Source organism: Lepisosteus oculatus, chromosome 29 (genome assembly GCF_040954835.1).
Source record: "Lepisosteus oculatus isolate fLepOcu1 chromosome 29, fLepOcu1.hap2, whole genome shotgun sequence".
Lineage (NCBI taxonomy): Eukaryota > Metazoa > Chordata > Actinopteri > Semionotiformes > Lepisosteidae > Lepisosteus > Lepisosteus oculatus.
This window is the reverse complement of record NC_090724.1, coordinates 7,019,879-7,041,692: the sequence shown is the minus strand read 5'-3', so window position 1 is coordinate 7,041,692 and position 21,814 is coordinate 7,019,879. Positions and strand designations below refer to the sequence as shown.

Genomic DNA, 21,814 nt, shown 5'->3' with positions numbered 1-21,814 from the left:
TCTACCCAGTATGCAGAAATGAGAGAGGTATTTCTAAGGCCTGTACGTATAAAATGAGAACCAGGGGCTTTACTTGAAAATTGACGATAACATACAAAATTCCACAAAAAATGCGCTTACGAAAGCCAGCTCATGATATGCACGGTGTACACCTCAGCCTCAGCTGATTACAGAAAATGCATCCAGCCTTCGGTGCGATACAGTACACAAATCATTATCATGTGGGGTGCAGCCCTGCTCTCACAACATTGTTTTAAATAAAACGGGCCTCGTACGTTCTTAAAGTTTGTCCAAAATAACTTCGCTGAAGAGCAGTGTTAAAACTGATCAGCCAACTCACCAGCGATGTCAAGAAAAGCGTTCCTAAAAACACACGTTTGCAATCTCCCTAAATTAAGTCAAACCCAGCCAACAGCAAATAATGAACTTTTCACTAAAGACGCGCGAGCAGTTGCCTTATACCAAATACTCTCACCTAAAGCGGACCTATCCTATATCTGCATTCTACGTAGAGCAACTTTGTCAAACTGATCTTTAATTCATCTACCAAACGCTTAGGCACACAAACAGAGGAACGGAGTGAAATGAGAAAAAATGTTTCACTTACTGAGGTATTTCGGTTTTGCTGCTCATAAAGGCTCCTTCGGCTGTCCGGCACTAGAAGTTGCTGTAGGTTTAGTTTTGTCCAGCGATCGGTCCTATATTAGTGAGATCATCGATTCTTCTTCTTCTTCTTTTTTTTTTTTAAAAAAAAGCAAAGTCGGTGCACGCGAACATACAGAAAATGAGACTAATACAACAGCCCGAGAGTTGAGGAAAACTAGGGGAAAAAGCCACATCATCTTCGGTCCCCAGTTAGTGGTCAGTGCGAGTCCTCGCAGGCTCGCCTCACTGAGTGGAGAAGCCATGAATCTACATAAGCACAGCTGGCCGGTCTCTCTCTCTCTGTAGCGCACACGCATACACACACACACACACAGGTCCTTTCAGGGCACTGAGTCGGACTTGGTTCTGGGAACGTCTCCTGGAGATAATAGGGACACCCGAAGGAGAATGCTGCTCCGACACCCATGAATCGGGTCAGGCTCCGGGAGTTCAAGAAAAGAAAAGAGAAAGGCGGGGGGCCACGGGAGCCTCGCGGGGCCGGGACCAGCTCGCCGGGCCACCGAGGTCACGCCGCCAATGGGCCCGTGACGTCACCGCCATGAGGCAGGCTTACTGCCACACACACGGCTGAGCGTCCCGAGCACGCAGCCGCGTGGCTTTCACCGCGCGCCCTGCCTAGCCCGAGATGCCACAGCAGCTGCGACCCCCCGGCTCCGCGAATTCACCGGCTCCCCCAAGTCTCCTCAGGTCTCCCCAGGACGAACACGCCCCTCCGCCCACGCCAGCCGTCAAATGACGAAAAGGGAGACAAAATACCCCCCAACAAAAACAAGAGAGGAACCCGGTTAAAATGTTTTCAATCACAAGAGACGTCATTGATTGCACCACGAGTGGTTAAAGGGGACCAGGACACGCGGTGTGTCCCTGCAATGCTGCCACGTTTTGAGCCTGTCCTTTAGGGTGCGAATCTAGTCCCCCCAACCCTGAAGTCCTCACGGTGTCTCATAAACCCCAGGTCACACGTCAAAGGAAACTATTGGGATCATTCGGATATCGACTTATCTGGGCAAATGGCTTGTTTATTCTTCCATATTTTGTATTATTCTATGTCTATAATATACTAATTCAATTGGAATAAAGCAACAAACGGAGGCCTAAGGTGAACTGGACCCAAGCGTTTGCAACGCCATCTCGTCCACAGGCATTAGTCTGGGGATCAAAGGAGCCGATAAACACTAATTTAGATAAATTCCTAGAATGGCAAAGATCGATTTCTGCGTGAAGAATCTTCTACTGTTTCAATCGTAAAGATGATTCGCGGGAAAAGCGAAAGCTGAAAAAAAAACAGGAAAGATCTGGAACGATTCGCGCTTCCTTATTCACTTCCCGCTGGAAATCGAAGCCGGCGGAATACAGAACCTCTCCTGACTCATCAACAATATGAATGTTATCATGATTAATATGCATCACACAGATACATGAACACTGCAAGGCCGTGCAAAACTATAACCCGTTGTAATGATACGACTCGGAGAAAAGCGGACTTAATAAAGCACCTTAAATGGAGTTTTCCAAAACCACACACTAGAATTACAGACGGAGAACAAAGCGTCTTTAGCAATCGACACAAATCTCCGAGCGCAGGCGGTGGCGGCCAGTTCCGTAACGCTCACGGGTGGCACGGAGCACGCGCGGGGGCTCCGACCCGCCCCGCGCCGCCTTTTCGTCGCCCGAGAACGCCAAAACCTCAGCAGAGCGACGTGGGGTCGGGAGCCCCGAACCCACGCGTGGCGCCACAATTTGCGCCCGCCAGAGGAGAAGGAATTGGCGCTTCGAATCCCAACGCTGCGCCGAGCCTCCTCGACTCATCGAGGATTCTATCGCAAAACGTGTTGGAAGACCGTTGCGCTAATAACTGTAAGAAGTAGGACCGTGTCACGACACGCACAGCGCGCCGCAGTGCAAGACACACGAAACCTCGACTTGCTTGCGAAAGAAGCTGCACAGCGTGCCACGGTAAAGTATCTTTCAAATGCCCCCTTAACCACAGTAGACTGAAGTTCAAATCTGGGCAGGATCGCACCCCAGATTCCAATTCTATATCATACCCAAACCTCCAGAACTCCCTTCTCGTTCAGCTGTTATGAGAGGGCACGACCTTTACGACTGTGGGTGCGGGGTCAGTGTTGACGCTCACCGAACCTGAGCTAGCTGTAATTTGCAACTACATCCGAGCACAGTTTGATAATACACTATCACCCGTCATCATCAAGATTAAAATTGCCATAGAATCGAACGGAGGGAAAAGAACCTCCAAATATGGCGTTTTTCTAGCTAACGAAAGTGTTTCGATTTGCCAGAGAAAGGAAAAAGAAATACCCGCCCGTGCGCCCCTGCACTCTTTCATTTCTGTTCAGATTTCTAATGCTGGACTTGTTCATTTTCGTTGGCGCATACACGTGTCTTATAAGATTAACAGGTGCAGAGTTAGGCAAGGTCCCAGCGGTGACCGTTGGAGTCAGACCGATTTTTTTTTCTCTTCCACGAACTATAAATAATTTTCGTTACGCATTTACCTCGCAAGGGAAATGTACAGTTAAGTATAAACCTGAAGCAAAAATACATGTCATCTTTCTCCTAGATTCAGTCAGCCAAACCTCTGCTATACTATATTTGTGAGGCCTTTAGGTTTAAAATAGACCCTCCCCGCTTATGGACGGATGCCGGTCTATGAACATGATGCACAACGTTCATTTGCACGCGCATGAATACCTGACAGATCATGACTCTGCCGAGTTGAACTCGCGCGACCTGCTCTGCAGTTTTGAAATAGAAACTGCCTACTGTATGAATGCGTATATACTGTAAAGGCACTGGACCAAAATGTAAATTTTCTCTTAAATTAGCAAAGACCCCACACCAGCAATAATTGCTACAGCTAGCTGGAGGCATGCCTAAGAAAAATCAACATTGCACATATGTATACACACACATACGCTCATGTATTATTTGATATACACTTAAAAGGCTTTGCATGCACGCAAATACGTAGGTTATAAATCCTGACAGGCAGAGACAGACCATTGCAAAGCAATGCAGAAGACAGAAAAAATCATTTACCATTTACTGAAAAGTTTCAAAAGCATAATATAATATAAAATAATTAAGGAATCCGTTTGTTTGGATCTTTTCCGGGAATACAGTATATTACGTATACACATACATAGTCGATGATTTTAAATCTTGTTTTGTATAATGCTTTGCAAACTGCCAGCAAGGCTGAAAAATGATTTGCTCTCCAGACAATGCACATATTGTCACAGACACACACGTACAAGTGTGCCCATAATGCAAATAAATCTTTTTTTGCTAATGCCGCCAAATAATTTGTGTGTGTGTGTGAAAAAAGCACAGATCTTAGATTCCGTCGTGAACTGCACAACTGCGACAAGGCCGGAGTATAATTTTTTGTGTGTGTGTTCTCATTATACTCTCATCCTCCCCATTGGGATGCCGGAATGGAACAGCCCGCCTGGAAGATGTAAAGAGGTTTTACAGTGTGAGAAACTTCAGGAGGCGGGGACAGGCCGCGCGCAACCATAATGGGGTTTTTGTCGGCGTCTTTCTGTCGGTAACACGCGCTTAAAGGCTGGATTGCGCCTTGGCTTTATTCTAAACAAAAGTAGCGCTCCCCGTGTTTATGAATTTTTACCTACATCTTTATACAAGATTTTTACATAAGCACGGAAAGATATTTTCCTCAAATGTAATAAGAAGGGTGTTTTCATTCTGATCGCTTTTTAATTAGTAAGTCTATTTATAAATGATCTCACTGATGTGAATAGGAGCCCTGTTTTGTGTGCTGCAGAATAACCACATTAAGTCATTTTTAATTCTTCTGTCCAATGGAGGCCGTCAAACGACCACCTTCACATCTCCAGGTTTATCCGTTAGAATAGAAACATACTTGTGACACAATTGATTATACAGTTAAATAATCGATGGTTTATTTTTCCAGCATAATACGATTTGGATAGCTGGACATCAATTGCATAACGAAGAAATAACATTTTGTGTTTTTCGTTTGCTAGTGCACTTCACACATATTATAAAACTGTTTTGTAACGCAATGACCGAAACATGTGATTTAAGCACAAAGAAATTAACCAAGTATTATATGAAATGAACTCCCTATTTTTCATATCTGGTTTTATATACAAAGTAGATGAATTCACACATCCGCACACCGGCACGCAGTAGCAGAGCTGCCCAGGGGCCCAGTCGCTTTTCCGGGGAAAGAGAGGAAAGAAATACACATCAATGCAAAAGAGAAGATGACGATTAGGAGGAAGAGGAGATCAAAAAGACCAACAGAAATCCTGCAGTGATGCATCACGGACGTGTCTGTAGTTCACGGGGGTTTCCCGACAGTAATATGTAATAACCTCTATGTAATATTAATTCTATGAGAATGAACAGGCATTTGGTAATATAATTACAAAGCACTGATTACAATCATCTTACAGACCAATGAAATCCGCTGTTACTTTTTTTAAATAACAAACAAAAGAGAACTGCAAAATGAAAAAGTTGTTGATTAAATCCTGGAATGTTTCAGAAACGTTAGTTACACTACATATGTTTGTCGGGTGCTAATTGCAGAATGTGGCATTGCTCTACAATGCCTTCTGATAGTACGCATTGTTAAATCGGTGCCTCAAGTACACACTGTTATGCCCTGCAATTTTCTTGTCAGCCTTAGAGGTGTCGATCTTTTTACGCGTGTTTATACCGGTGAGGGATACTATATGAGACTCAATCATTTTCGCTTTGTTCACATATCCTTTAACATAAATATTTTAAGAATATTATTAATTTTAGAGTTCGTGTTAATATTGGCACTCGTGTCATTATCTAAAGTTATTTCTTCTTAAATTGCTTTTCTTGCCCCTTGAATTTGTTCCTGCTGACTTCAATTACACAAACATTAAAAACTTTTGCGTTGATCTGACTGATTGTTTCAGGAAACGCTTCTGTTTAGGCATCGGAAACGATAGGAAATAACTGAATCGGATCCGATATCAGTTCTGCCCGCGGGGTTCAGACTTCCAGCTCTGGGAGCCGGGCAGGACGCTGGAGCTTAGGAAAAGAAACGCAAAGGAGACGCTGGAGTAGGAACAGCAGGAGAACAGTGGCTGGCGGAGGGTGTGAGTCTCCAGCAGGACACCGTCTGGATCTGCATCTGCGCACTTCGTATGCAAAAGTCAAAATGGAAGCAGAAAACGTGGAGATGAGGAATCTGAAATGCGTCTATACAGAGAGCACATGGGCACATGAATAATTTTACTAATTGCAGCTCGCACCTATTCGAAAATTACTTATTAATGTATCTCCCCACTGTCAGAAGTCAGCCAGTCGCTCAATGACTTAACTCAATTATAATCAAAATAAGTTGCTGTCCGCCTTCTGGGCCTCTGGATCATGCCGCTTAGAATACGGGGTGATACGAAACGGAAACGGGGTCTCCGTCGCTCCTTTCCCAGTCTCGGACAGCCCACCTCTAATTAACTTTGTCTGCGGTAATTAACACCTGGTGGAGAACAAGCGGAGAAGTCGGCACTGAAACACTCCCTCTTCACGGATCCGGGCTGTGCGTTTCTCAGCGCCTCGGGAAACCTGCACGTTTCTCGACACTTGGAAATGCTGTCTGAATTTCCCCCCGCCTTTACCCTTTCAGCTTGGTTTTGCTTCTGTCGAAAATAAGATCAATATGTTATCACGGTGTTAAGTCCTAAAATCGTACTTCCCTTTGCGTAATCTATACGAACGTTTTTCGCCATTGAGTCGGTAAATTATGAAGCGTGTTTTTGCATTTATTGCAACGTGTAACTGGAAGGTCGCAGGTTCACATCCCAGAAAAACACTGCTGTTGTTTCACTGGATTTACTCCAGTAAAATACCTCGAATACAACAGCCGTATAAATGGGCGCAAATATAGTTCACTTTGGATAACAGTGTCTGCCAAATACATCTACTAATTAGTTCATAATAATAACACCTCATAAACGGTCCAACAATCACTAAAAACACCATCAACAGGCAAACAAAGTTTTCTTGATCACGTTATAGACTTCAGAAGTTTGCATTAACCGAAGCGCCTACATACCTATATACTCATGTACTGTACATTCACTCAATTCAGATTTTCATATCACAATCATGTTTTTCGACGATAAATGGAGAGGGGACGCGGGCATGAGGGGATTTAAGCCTTTTGAAATGGGTTTCGAGTATTTTCTTTCCATAAGAGGCGATTATGATTTCCGGAAAAGGTAATGTGACAAAAAAAAAAACTAAAAGATGCTTTCACTTTACTTCAGTCGTACACCCCAGCGCTTGCGGCGTTTTTCTTCATCATCGTTATGAAATCGTTAGATCGCGCTTTCGCAAGATGAAAACGGGGCGGAATCGCTCGAGAAAGACCGAACGTGCCCCAACTCCCTTGTCGTCGAACTATATGACTGGAAAAACTCTCCTCTACCCCTCCGTAGCTCTTCCTTTTAGTGCAAAATGATTTCATTTGTAAACTCGCAGTGTTACATATTTTACCTTGAATTACCAAACCCCCCCCACCAGTCTCTGATCTCTGATCAACTGCGGTACAAATGCCCATCACCCGCGTGCCCTGCCCAGACAGTTTCTGTCTGACTTTCACTCTGTTAAAAGCCTAACATTCACTCCATCAATTAGAACCTCCTCTCACACTCAAGACGCAGATTAATAGTGACTGGCAAGCGTCCAGTCAGCCAATGAGGGATCCGCCGGCCGGTCTATAATTAGCATAGAGGTTTGAACCGGGGAGCTCTCCAGGACGTGGGGGGTTGCAGACTGCAGAGTTTGTACCATTCACTAGGTTATGCAAATTATTTTCAATTAATATTTTATGCGCAGAGGACTGTAGATACAAAGCGGGCAGGCTTTAATATGTAGCATTATGTATATTTAAAACGCGTCGGAGCCCTGCGAAAAGTACAGTAACTGCCTATGAAGGATTTTGGAGGGCTGTTTTTGCGGCATTCATAGGGATGAGTAAGAGGATTTTTTTCTGTTAATTCTTTGACAGAGAAGGGATAATTAAATCACCACACACTCCAGAGGAAGACTATATTTTTCTTTTTTTTACCATTTATTTGGTTTCGAATGTGTAATTCTCGGGCTTCCAGTCTTACGATGCCCATGTTACCATAAAATGAAAGAACAACAATTAAGGGGAGCCTATGGGAAAAAAACACACTATTTTTCAGTATTTTATGGTTTTCATATACAGGATGACAGATATCGTAAAAATACCGATTTTTCTGGTTATATTGTAAAGAACACCGGCTACGGAAATGCTCACACTTCAACAACCTTTCTCTTTTCCTCCAGTGGTTCTAGTGGTTAGGAAACACAAGTAATAAGCTAATAGTACAAGTCGGTTTTGCTGCATCGGACTCCAGTTTGCACTTACCTGTTTACCTGCGGGTTCTGAATCTGGAGAGATCTGAATCGCGCACCGACTTACCCAATTAAATTAAACCCCCTGCTTTGTATTGAAAAGCAAAAAAAAACCTTTTGTAATCTTAAATTCAAAGCGTTCGGGTCAGTTTTATTTAACCGTAACAGTCCAAAAGGCAGAAACGACCACCTCAACAAAATAAACTGCAAAGCGCAGATAACGCGTTGAAAATATGGGAATCTAGTTAGTTCCCGAAATAAGATGTACATTTCGCAGCAGCATGATTAGTTATACAGTACTATAAATACCTAGACTGTGATGCATTGAAATTACACAGAAAAGTGCGGGGTTTTTTTTTCCATTTTATTTTTTAGGACAACTGCCCTGGACTCCAAGTTGCCTCGTGCTACTGCGTTTGTGATACATAGCAGGTCACGTGCCAAAGGCTGTTTGATAAGTGATTTGCATGACACTGCCCTCCGGTTTGTTAACGGAGTGCCTGAGATTATACCCCCGGTTCAATCTCTCTTTCTGTGAAACACGATTAGGACCGAGTACACACAGCTAGCTAACTCTAAAGGTCCAGTTTTTAGGCATTGCAAGGAATAATGTCACCCGTTTAAACCAAAGAAAATACAGAATAAGCTGGAAGTTATTTGTAAAGTGGACTGTAGGTTACAGCGCAGTGAATGGAGATCAGTGCTCCTAAAATTGTCTATTTGTTGTTGTTGGTTCAGGTGGTAGTACTGGTGGAGGGTATAATGGTTTCTCAACTTAGTGCATTACCAAGAAATCCTTCACAAAAACAAATGGTTTAAAATTAAGATTTTAGATTTTAGATGCCATTTGGAATTGCATATAGATAAATATAATATATATACTAAAAATTAAATTTCAACCGGGGTAAACAGACGTGGCACAGAAGAGTGATCGATAATCAAAGCGAGAGCCAGTTGGTATTGCCATCTTTACAGTAACTTTAAGAGCAGGTATAAACAGGTATATTCTCTTTTAAGGAATCCCTCTGCTCCTAAACATTCCACAGGCACTGTAGTCCCTACAGCCCTGTCCATGGTGCTGAACCATAAACATTGTACGAAGTTGCAAGTTTGTCGTCTTTCAAGAAATTTGACACCTGAAGGGGGCTCCACAGCCGAAACGTTGTGTTTCCCTTTTCTCTTCTCAGCAGGAATAAACCCGAACCTGTTCCTTTGCAGCCTACGCCTCCCTGAACTACTTCAAGACACGCGTTTCGTTTAGAACCCTTGTGTGTTCATTCAAGTTGTTACGAAAAAAACAACAACAAACAAAAAGCAAGCATTTCATAAACAAAATTTATACAAAAAGTAGGCATTTTGCAAGCAATCAATCGATGGATATTATTAATGGTATTCTCTTATGGAATACGTACGGTGTTTTCTGTGTATTTTAGACTTTATATTTTCCAGGAAAAAAAGATGACTGTTTTTCTGAAAGACCCTAATTAGTATATATTAAATATTCTGAAAGGTGCACAAAGGTAAACTATACTAAGAGTTACACAACTGCCCCAGAAGAGCTTTAGTTAACATATTAAATATGTTGAATAGTTCTGGAAAAAAAAATGTTTAGAAATTAACTTACCGAAATAAGTCATTTGTCGAAGGCAACTTACATAAAATATTCATTTTGTAAAGTCAAAGGTACAAACAACTTAATTGCCAACTCTAACTATGCTGTCTAAAATAACAAGCAGAGTGATATACTGTCCAAAAACAGTTCCATCATGAATTTAAATAAGAAATACAGTATAGAAGGTAAATAGTCATGTATTTGACGAATATCAAAATAAAACACAATTAAGAAAGAAATATCAGTCACGTTAAATTAAATACTATTTTGATGTCATTTTAAATCTGTAAGTTGAGCTTTTTTTTTATTTTGAATTTATGTTTCTCAATATTAAAGACCTGTTTCATGTTAACATACACGAACTATTATTCCAACAGTATTTTTCATTACCCCTTTCAAAAGTAACAAAAACGGTTCGTGCTTTTTCCCATTTCACTTATTCTACAATAAGAAATATCCTCTTGTGCTTGTATTTTCCCCTTGTATTTCGAATTCCCCTGCTCTTAACAACACTCGGCAAAATGACTCGGATTCGGGAAGAGTCAGAACTTCATCTCTGGTACTTGGTCGCCAGTCGGTTTTCAGAGATTTAAAACGACCCTGTACCTTTCCTTCAGCCCCCCACCCCTCCCATATCTGCCCTAGCCCCCGTCGCCTGCGTCATATCCTGCTTGCTCTTAAAGGACATCGAGATGTCAGCCACGCCGACAATGTAATGCGGTGCGGATGGGCTACTCCAAGCATCTATCACTCTCCTCCTAACAGGAGATCCTTCTAAGCTCGGTTCTGTCATGCCTCATCTATCTTCTTTCCCAGCTCTATAGGTCTTTCAACGCGTTCTAGTGGGACGGATGTTCTGGTTCTTGTAGTGAACATACACCTTGCATTGCACATCAGTGGTGCCGATAATGAGAAGCCTACACTCCCGCAAAACAGGGTTCATCCATAACTTTAAGCACTCAATCATAACATCTGCGGGACTCTAGGAGAAAGAAGTGCTGAGGCTTCTTTAAGGATAAATACTGAATTTCCTCCAATAAGCTACAAGAAATAAAAGAGAGGAAGACGATGCTGGGGAAATTCATAAATACCATAAATACCATCGTTGGGATTTACATTAAAAATAAGATACGGATCCCGTTATATTTTGGTACACGTCAGAAAAGGTACGGAAAAGCAACGTGTTGTTGGCGAAATCGGATGCCCGTAGGGAATACAATTGCATAAAATACAAAACAAATTCTGCCACCAATAATACAATTCATTCCGTTCTACACTCGTTGTGACGTCCACCGATTTTTGAACTTGTTTTTATGCCCAAGATGGTATATTATACATCTTGGGTATAAACTGTCATAAAGCCGAAATCGCAGCGAAACCTTGCATCCATAAATCCCTTTCCCTGTGATATCCTAAACTCGCAAAGAGCACTACTAGTATGAAAAACGTTAGTGTTGCCAAATGAGAAACGGACAAAAAAAAAGTAAATGGCTCAATTCTTAATAAACAGGACTGTGCGTTCCATTTTTGAACAAGAATATTTTTTCCTTCCGGGATTTGGTTAGAAACGCAAACTGATCTTTAACCATAATCAGAGAATAATGTGTATGTTGCTTATTTCTCAAGTTTTTCAAACGTTCATTCTTGCAGAACTCGCATTCAATGTGTTAGGAAGTAGACAATAGCTGCAGTAAATAATACTCATTTCGGCCCATCCAAGCAAAACTATTTTTTTTTCAAAGTTGCTATCATAAACATAACACTACATTTTCAAATGCATTGGTGTCAATAAATCTCCATATAACGTATATTAATCACACCCACAACCGAAAAAAGTGACCATTGTAATGCGACCACTGCATGTCTGTTCGAAAGGTAACTTTTGTCAATTAACAAAAAAGGTGTCGACCACTAAAATCATTGAATTAATATAGGTACAATGACGTCAGTTACAGTAATTCGTATCCAACATTTATTTTCAGCGTTACTTTACCTACAGCTATCAAATGCATCTTCGTGTTTTTATTACACACACGACTGTACAATAACACAGCATGTTTTCACATTGTGAAAACTCTTTAAGCACTAGCTTACAGGAGTCGCGCAAAAATGAAGGTGTGGGTCTCTGTCCACGGTACTGAAATACGCCCAGGCGCGTTTGAACAAACATCTTTTTGATACAATTACAAGACGTCTTTTCATGCTGATGATACTGCTGCTGATACCAAATCCAGTTACACTGAGTCTATAGGTGTAGTACATTATCGCCGTCTCTCCCATTTATCTTAGTCAGCGATAATACGCAAGCGGAGATGAGGACATTCGATTCATGATAATCAAGTGCAGTGCTTCTGGATTCTGAAAATCACAGCAAAATGCAGTTGTCGGTAAACAGATAAATACACATCCACATCAAAAAGGGAGGAGGGAAAAAAAGCGCGCACACTTTCTAAAAGGATACACACTCTCTTGCCCGATTGGGTCATACACACATCACCTGACTCGTGATTAATCAATTGCATTCTTTCAAACTAACTTTGAAGAGCAATATTCTGAAGAAGACGCGCCCTGGTCCCACAAGTAGGTCAGTCTCTCATACAGTTTGGGATTCGACTTTATTCTTTGTCACCCGAATCGCATGCAAGTGTCGGTTTCCAGTTTAAAAAAAATCCACCGTTAGTGTATGCTGTTGACTAGATAGGACCAAGAGAAACATGACGTCCATGCGCACACAATTACAACTTAAGCAATTTGGTATTCTATCTCTAATTTAATAATGACAATAACTCTTTTAATCCTTCCTCATTTTTTTCCATTTTGTTCCACTCCGTTTCATTTATAAATGCAACACGAAAAAGTTTTTTTTTTTCTCTCTCAGGGGTCGTCCCGGAAATGTATTGCTAACGAGGGTTAATGCAGCATCATGGTTAGTTTAAACCAATAAAGCAGATCCTCTCAAAGCTTATTTTAAAGGGAGGACCCCCGATAAGGCGCAGAGTGATTTATTTTCTTTAACTCTTACAATGATTTGTTAAAGCGCTCCGCTGAAGCAGAAAAGAGCAAAAGGCAGGAGGAGAGGAAAGTTGAACGCAATGTCCAGGATCTGATCTGTATATCCGAAGCGAGCCTTTTATCATGCAGGCACACCTTTAAAGACGTACCGTGCGGCAAATGCGGACACACTGGTGTGAAACAAAGGGAGGACAAACTCCACAGAATTCCTGTTTATTTCAGGATGTGAAGACAGACAACCTTTTCATTTCAAAGAGACAGAAATAAAAAAAAGACTCGTGCAAATATAAGACGTTTGAAAAACAGCATGTGTGTGTTTATCATAGATCGGTTATTATTACCGATTTTACTCTTTTTCAAGGAAACCACATTGTGATTTTTTTACATTCCACGTAAACCAGTGAACAGAACGCGCGCGGTCCTCACAAGGCCTGCATCCCTTTCAGTGGCCTCGGAGAGTTCGTGTTAGTTTAAGATCCCCGCAAAAGGACCTCAAATAAAGCGAACGAGAAAAACGGAAACAGGCACTAAAAACCCGGCTTCGTCGGCTGCGTGACTGTATTGTAAATCAAATTGTAAATTTGGATTTTTTTAACGTTATTCTAAAGCAGTCGAGAAAAGATGAAACTGAAAACAGTCTACGTTGGATACACGCAGGGACCCCAAGATATAGAGGAACACGAGGCATGCCTGGGACACGTGCTTATGTAGCCGTTGTTCTGCAATACAACTCCTGGTGCAACGCGAATTTTTTTATATCCCAGAATTGGGCCGAGTGAGGAGGTATTGAGAGTTAGGTGGAATCGACTACACCGGCGGCCTGACAGACAGGTTTTTAGAGCCCTAAATCAGATGTTGTGCTCAAAACACGTTGGTACGAAGCCGCACCCCAGTGGGATAAGACCTGGAATTCGTGATGTCACAGCACGTGATAAGCGGAAATTAAACCGCTGTAATATTTTAAACAAACTGCGCGCTGACAATCAGGCCTCCCTAGCGCGCTGCACAATATCGCCCTGTGCTGAACTGTGAAAGAACCTTAAGCTTCGGAAACCGAAAGCCTCCCAATCTTTCTCTTTTTTTACCCCCAAGTGAAACAGCTGCTGGGATTATTTCAACCCTCCAGCACTGCGAATCCGGATTCCGACCATAAAATTCATTATCCTGCCTTTTTGGTATTTGCGGTCGTCATACGACCACAAGAAAACAACTCACTCAATTTCTGGGCCCCCTTTAATGCATGAAGCCTGTTAAGAAAATTACAATTACAGGGAAATCACTGGACGTAACGGATAAAAAGCGAAATAAAATTACGAAGTGCAAGTTCTCCCACATCATTTAAAAAGGTTCCAGATAAAAACCTGGAATCCAGGTCATTGAGGGTTTAAAAAGTCTTACCATCACCTCCCGAGTAAAAAAGAACTCTCAATACTAAATAATATGGTTAATGTTTTGCAACGAGCTCAAAACCGCATACGCACCAAATTTAATTGCACTATTATTTATTGATCATCCGATTTTTCTAAATTGAGAACAAGCCATTACATATTTACAACTCCATCATACCGACACTCTCACATAAATACACACAGGTCAGATATACAGTACACACTGAATATCAGGGTATCTCTTTTAATGGACTAGACATGCATCAGATATTTACCTCTTCGGACAAACAGCTTCGCTTTTCTCAGCACCTGTTGCCTGTAAAATATGTGCATAAAATACTATACATCAACGTTTTCTCCAAATAAATAACAACAGGGCAGTATTCACCAGCGTGTGAATTTGTTTAATGTTTGCAACAGCCCACTGTATAAAATGTTCCAATGGGATCATAGATTGCACGTACTGTTACATAGTGTTGGTCTTGTCTATAAAAACCATACCGTTTTCAAATTCACAACGTCTGTATTTTGCAAATTATCATAAGGCACTGGAAAATAAATTCTGCGAAAAATGAGCACATTTTGCGTCCGAGCGATTTATTCTATGGGGCGTGTTGTGATTTGGGTTCCATCACACAATCAAATATCAATCAAGCATAAGGATTACAGATTTCATATTTCAACACTACACTTTTTACAAGGTAACAGTTACACTAAAAATCACGCTTACAAAAAAGCTTCCTAAAACGACTATATATGTATGTTGAATTGGGGTGAGAGCAGGGAGGAAAATTCTTGCACAATTTACATACTACACATTCGATGGCAAAAAAAAACCTTTTTATGAACTTTTCTCTCTTCAGATGATGCATTCCGTAACACAACGAAAAAAAAACGTGCTCCTACACAACGCAGCTCCTACACAAGCCAAATTCCATCGCATGGTTATTATCAACCTGTTTTAACTACCACAATACCAGAGGAGATATTAATAAAAATACAGCGTGCCCCTGTGTGTACTGAGCAAAGCAGGGCAAATAAGAAACGCTAAGATAATTGGAAATAACAAACCAGAATAAAACACGGCAACTGCATTTCGATATGGAGAAAATACAAACCGACACTGCTGAAAAATATCCTAGGGTTAAGCAATTCAAGAAGCCCTAGTTTCAGGAAATATTCGAATCTATATTTCTGTGCTCTTGGACGACTATTTCATATTAGAAGGTTATTCTAAACTTTTATCCTAATCACATCGGACGCCCAGGGCGTTTCCGTGTGAAAGAAATATGATTTTTGTTAAACACCCTCATATTTCTTGAATCCAGCCGGGCCTCGGGTCTTTTCGGGGATCTTCCTCATCAACCTGTAGTAAGACCCGCCAGGCCCCTGCCTCCCCTTTGACAATTAGTGTAAAGTCTCTCGGAATGTGTGCGTGTAAAGGCTACACGTGTGCAGAGATAACAACAAACAAACAACCGGGAGGTTTTATAAAAACGCAGAACATCCTACCTAGTACATTTTTGTTTTTCAAAATGAAATCAGTTTTCCCGGGGATCCGTATTCAATTTTTGCAGCTTGAACTTTTTTAATTTCAGTCTCCCACACCACGTATTTCCCGGTTGAAGCACCTCAGCCCTCGCTAAATTTACAATCCTTAAAAGGGCCTTGATAATTAATCAAGGCCGATAATTAATCGTCATTAACCGAAAAAAAAAACACTAAACGATGACTACAACTTGAGTGGATGTAGGAAGCTGAAAAGCTACATTTTTTTTAATTATTAAGAAGAGTGCCTGTTTCTTATATATATATAAATCACACAGTAGGACCCGAAAATTGAATATGAATTTTACGCACCTGCCAATATATTTTTTCTCTTATTTCTGCTCCCTTCGCTGTCTCGCTCGCTCTAATCAAGTTTATTTAAAGAGGGAAAAAGTCTGAATCTTTTGTGCGCTGCCCAGATCCCCTCGACTCCTTTGTTGCCCGTTCCAAAAGGGGGCCTGATTAATTAATTTCACACTGTAGCCCGAGAGAAGATTTTCCCACAAACAAGTGACCGAGAAAAGCAGCCCCCAAAGAGAGAAGTCAACATCAAGTTCAACAACGTGCAGGCGCTCATTAACATGACAATAACGTCTGGGAGCACAGAAGTCTTCTTAACAAGAAGGTCTGGCGTCAAGACACTCCGAGTCCCAGACCCTGAAACATTTTCCCAGGCTCTTACAACAATCGGACAACTGTTTGCCTCAAACGCCAGCACAGAGGCCACTAAGTTCGCCTTATAATTACTTAACAGAATGCAGAATGAAGCTTAGTGTAAGGTACGTTAACCAACGCACCCTCATACAAAAGACCTTTTGGCAACCAATAATAAGTAATAAAGACAAAAGACTGACATACAGACTGTTTGCATGTATGTTTTGAGCCGTTTGCATTAAAACAATTTTTAACGCAGCTGGAAGGTTTTTTTTTTTGCACGAACATATTTCAGTATCCACATGCACAAAGGCTAGTACACCTAACTTTTTTGCGCTTTTGAAACTGATTTAGATTTTAAAACACCTCCCCTTCAATACGAAAATTACACAAGGCTGTCAGGTTGCTAATGTTTCTAGAATTAATCATTCAAACAGTTTTGGTACTTACACGGCGAGGCCTTTTTGAGATAATCCAGAATGGTAAGGCACCCGGAGTCCTGCTTCGGCAACAAGGTTTTTTAAAAAAAATAGCGAAAACGATTTATAAAAATACGACAAAGAACCGAGACCTGTAAAACAAACCGAAAGTGAATCAGAGACGAGGAAGCCGGTAAAAAGCGGGGAGGGGGGGAAACAAAACCAAAAAGCGGACCTTCCCTTTCGGAGAGGCACTACTTTGAAAGAAGCCGAGTTCTTCGGTTCCACGCCGCCCAGGGCATTTCACTCAAACGCCGCGATCACTTGAGCCCGCGTGAGCTGAGTCGAGATAAAGTTGACGAGCCACGACCGTTTCGCCGCGGTGCCGTTCGCGTCCCCACCAGCCCGAATTTTCTCACAGACCCGGAGACCGGAGTCTATGGAAGTCCGTTGTTACTCCTCTCGCTGGCCAGGCTGTAGCAAACGTGCGCAGAAACCCAAACAGTTTCGGCTCTCCAATTCATTGTCCATTGTGAATTGGTGTCTATTGTTCCAACTCTGCGTGATCTTTTTTTTTTTAGTTACGCCTTGTATCTCTTTTTTTTTTCCAGGCGTTTTGGACGGCATAAACAAGGTTAAAAAGAGGGGGTGGGTGAGAGGCAGGGGGGGGTTGAAACCTATTATTTCTCGCAAGACGGGAAAAAAAAACGCATTCGGGACCAGCCCCCATTTGCAAAAAAAAATCATTCAACACGCAAATATGAACGCTTTCACCTTTAGAGTCTTGTATCTTTGCTTAACACACATTGCCAGTTACGGTAAAAACCCCTTCCCCCCGAACAGCCCTCTCCCGGATTTTTAAAGATTTTCTTTTTGTTTTATTTCAGAAAACACATCCAAACTTTCCTTCCCCCTCCTGCTCGGCTCGCCGCTTTTTTAAAAAAAAAAATATATATATTTTCGCAAAATAACAGTCAATGGGCAGCTGGATCTCCTCTCCTCCTCCGGTCCTCGCCTGAACTTTTACAGCTCTGCGTTGCGCGAAACGCCGGTGTTTCTGCAGGCGCGGCGCACCCGCTCCGGGGGACTCGCGCTGGGGACCGTCCGTGCCCCGGTGCAGCGCCGTCGCGAGGACGGAGAAGGGGCGAGACTCTTCCCAAACCTCTGCATCCCTCCCGACGCGAGTGGCACTCGCGCGAACTCCTCTCCGGAGCGATGGAGACACGGGGCACCAGCAGATCACCGAGCGGAGCTGTCGGTTTGCCTTTACAGTAATGCGGCTCAAGCCTCAAGCGCAGTGGGGGTGGGGTGTGTGTGTGTGGGGGGGGGGGATACGGAAATCAAAAGAGAGAGAATAGAGCGAAACATGGTAAAAAACTGAAGAATTCCTGCCCCCCCCTGAATCCGAAGCAAGGTGCCGGGAACACAGTTCAGACGCGTCTGTGGTCGAGAGAGCAACTGCGAGACGGGTATTGCAAACTAGGTTTTGGGTCACGTTGTCTTGCGTGGGGTTAAGCAGATACGTCTCTGCTCATTTCCAACGCGATACCGTGCCGGAGTGGGATTTTTGTTCTCATTAAAATCGCGGATCCTCTTCGCTGGTAACGTGAGGTTGTTCCACATCTCGACTCACCCTCGAATCGCGGCTCCCAGATCCCGTCATCAACTCGGGAGACGTTAAAATAGTATTAGACCGACCGACCTCTCCACATTTTACTACGTGAGCCATTACGTCCTGACGTCAGAGACCAGGATAGGTTATCCAGATCCATATTTTATTACAGTTCTGAAAGGTGTGTATGACTGAAGATGCTTGTGAATAATCTTTCTAATGTCGATGGTGCTGTTTTTATTCTTTAAACGTATTTTTTTACTGGTCTGCACTGCGTCCTAAAATTAAAATGGTTTATATTTAAATCATATAGAAAAAGCCAAAACACACGTCGCTGCACACGTCTGACTGATTTAGAACGTTTGCTCCAGTTTTACGTTTTTTAATTATTTAGGCATATGCATGTACCTAATTTTTCATGTGCTAGATTCTGGAGGGAATATTGCCTAGCCCATCTGGTCCGATCCAGAGAGATTTGGTAGTCAGATTTGCGTTGCCGATTCAGTAAAGAGACGATTGCCGCTTTATGAAGTTTTACATTTGTAAACCGTGTTTTGAAGCACACACCTAATGCCAGTAAGTGTATAAGCCCCGAAAACAAATGGGTGAAGTGATGCATTTTGTTTGCAGTGCAGTGCCCGTATGAAATGCTAATCAACTACTTTATAGGGTGTAATGTGACCTGTTAGTGATTTCTGTTTGGTGTTTAGAAGCTATTGTCTCCAACCTTTATTATATGATGATTACAGATTGGCTCATATTGTGATCGAACGTTGTTCAAATTGGAAGAGCGTTATAGATAGAGTTCCTGGTGGATGATACATTTTTGACAGTGCTAAGATGGAGTGTACAACATGTATCCTCTGTATCTGCTGTGCATATAAGATACAGGGTTTTGGGGCTGACCGACAAGAAGAACGTTCTTGCCGGTTTGCAGTTTGTGGTTTCTGCAATGCGTGTCTTTTGCGTGGGATCGGGATGGAATTCTCATCATTGTGATGCTGATCGAAGTTACATTGCACCTTGTTAATGGACTCAACCCCAAAACCCATACTCCACGTGAACCAGGTTTTTCAACTGAGACATAACACGCATTTAAAAACATGTTTTTAACAATCAGCTTTGCAGGCTGTTACTGGTTTTATTGAATACTGTCTTTAAAATCAAGGCGGAAGCATCTGGTCTATGCAAAAAGTTTTACCTTTGATAATGCAGCAAACAATTTTGGACTGAACTGAAATATCTAACATTACAGAAAGATTTGCACGACCTGTGTATGTTATAAGACTATCATTTGCTGTCCCTTCGGTTAACTGCCCCTTCAGTCGCATTATTAAAATTATTAAGAGCACAAAAAGCTGCATTTGATCAAAGCACCGCCACGCCCAGTTTACTAACACATACCAGGAAGTCATATGGTACATTTAATCGTGCAATATTTTAATGGCACAAATGACGTTGAAGAGAATCCTCTGTGTTTTTTACACATTTCCGAACTTAAAAAATGTCGTCGTGGGCTGTAATAAAACAGCGCATCGCAGCCTGAGCTCATTTTTAATGAGAAGAGTCTTTTCAAGTGTTAATAAAAACGACATGTATTCGGAACGTGCACGAGTACGGAGTCTGTTTTTAAGCAAAGCCGATGATCAGATTCAGTGTACAGTTGCTGCAGACTATTATTTCTAGTTGACGACGAGTATTGCAGAGTAAACAGCCCAGTAACATAAACTTACTTGAAATAGTTTCACCTACATATCCCTCTAAAAGGTACAGTCATTCTATGAAATTTGAAAACAAGAGAAAATACAGAATAATGTGTATTTGAATATCTAGGCGAGCTTCGTGCTCAAAGTTGCAGTATACACATTAAAAGCGTGGAACATTCACACATAAAACAAGTCTTAATTTTCTCATAGGTAAAAACGTACAGGGCACATTACAACATATGTTTCCGTGTGTTTATATACATAACAATAAAATACCAGTTCACGTTATCACCGTCTGCGGTTTCCAAGTATTGCTTTATCTTATGAATCAAATAAAAGAGTTACTGAGCACTGTTTGTAATACTACAAGTGCAATATTTTGAAATTGTACATTGAGGGAGAATTGGGGACTCTAACGTCCTATAGACGCCCTTGCACGAATCTGAACTGGAAAAAAAAAACCCAACAACACATTTCCTCCTTCTGGAGACGTCCACTCGCACGTGCCAGCGCGAGGAAGTCGCCTCACCTCAGTCGGCACCGAACTCGACGACAAGCGGCCCTTTCCCCGAATTCAGCGCGAGCTTCGCAGATAATCACCATGGAGGGTGTGATGTAATGAGACAGCTAAACCAATTTAAACGAAGGTTATATTGAATAAAGGGATTTTTTGCGGGATTAATGGGATATTGGAATGTGAGGAGAGGAATAAACCAGCTTTAGGCGCAGCGCTGACTGATGTATTAATTGTATGAAAACGTTGTTGTTTAAGACTTTATTTTTCAGGCAAAGTCTGGAGTATTAGCAAAGTCCACATTACCACACGCCCGCCGTAACCAACCCCTTGGCCCACAGATTCCCCCGACTTTTGAAACGTCAGAAGCACTCGAGTTTTTTGAGAAACACCTCTTTTTAAATCCAAACCATTTCATTTGAGCCCACTTATTTTAGCTTGAATAGACACATTGTCAAAATACATAAGAATGGCAAAGAAGAAAAATCAACACCATTTGGTAAAAAAAAACAGACAGTTGTGAGATTGTGTTTCCAGAACATTAAAATCGTAATTCCCAAATTGTAGTCGTCTGACGTCAGAATGTAAAATAATATTTTGTCACTTGAAATGCCACAGGTATTTTAAAACTTTTATTTTAGTACATACGAGCTCGGGAAATGGTTACACGCCGAAACCATATTACATCACAAACTAAAACATTCGAAAACGTCGAGAAAATACGCTTCAACCGAAAGACAAATATTGAAGGGAGTTCTATTTTTTTGCAAAACACTTTTAAGCTGTAAATGAAAAGTTGGCAGTTTTTTTTAATGGTGAATCGAGTGATAAACAGGGGATTGTACGTTTCATCGGGTGGAACGTGTGTATTTGTGAGAACATTTAAGGCGACACACGTACCTTTAAAGAAAGTTGATGCATCGAAAAATAACTATGCAATATGAAAAACGTGTAACGTACATTTTAGTATGTATATGAAAAATACATAATTCTGCCAGCGACACTGCCAATTTTCCCCGCTATTGCTAATAAAAATTATTAATGCAATTAACCCAAAGCTGAGACGTGTGCTTGTTAAGGTTGTGTGAACGTTTATTGTTATTGTTACAGTATATCATAGTTTCAAATAGATTACATGTACGTGGTGTACCGAAGCAGAAGTAAACATACAGAAACAACCAAAAGAAGAGACGACCCCTCAGACAGTACGAAGCTGTAACCCTGGATGCACATTCGTAATCTTTTT

At 41.7% G+C, this 21,814-nt stretch overlaps 1 long non-coding RNA gene across 3 annotated transcripts in view; it reads right to left on the bottom strand.

The window, feature by feature from the left end:
• Positions 1 to 18,408, bottom strand: part of LOC107079683 (uncharacterized) — a 62,672-nt gene extending 44,264 nt beyond the window's left edge. Inside the window, exons 1-2 of one of the 3 annotated variants that reach the window (XR_001480616.2) lie at positions 16,972 to 18,408; positions 16,768 to 16,888 (exon numbers count right to left, since the gene is read on the bottom strand). This is a non-coding gene — a long non-coding RNA (uncharacterized lncRNA). Of the gene's footprint in view, positions 1 to 16,767 lie in introns of all 3 variants that reach the window. The other 2 variants (XR_001480617.2, XR_001480615.2) reach the window with 2 other exon arrangements.
• Positions 18,409 to 21,814: the final 3,406 nt, after the last annotated feature.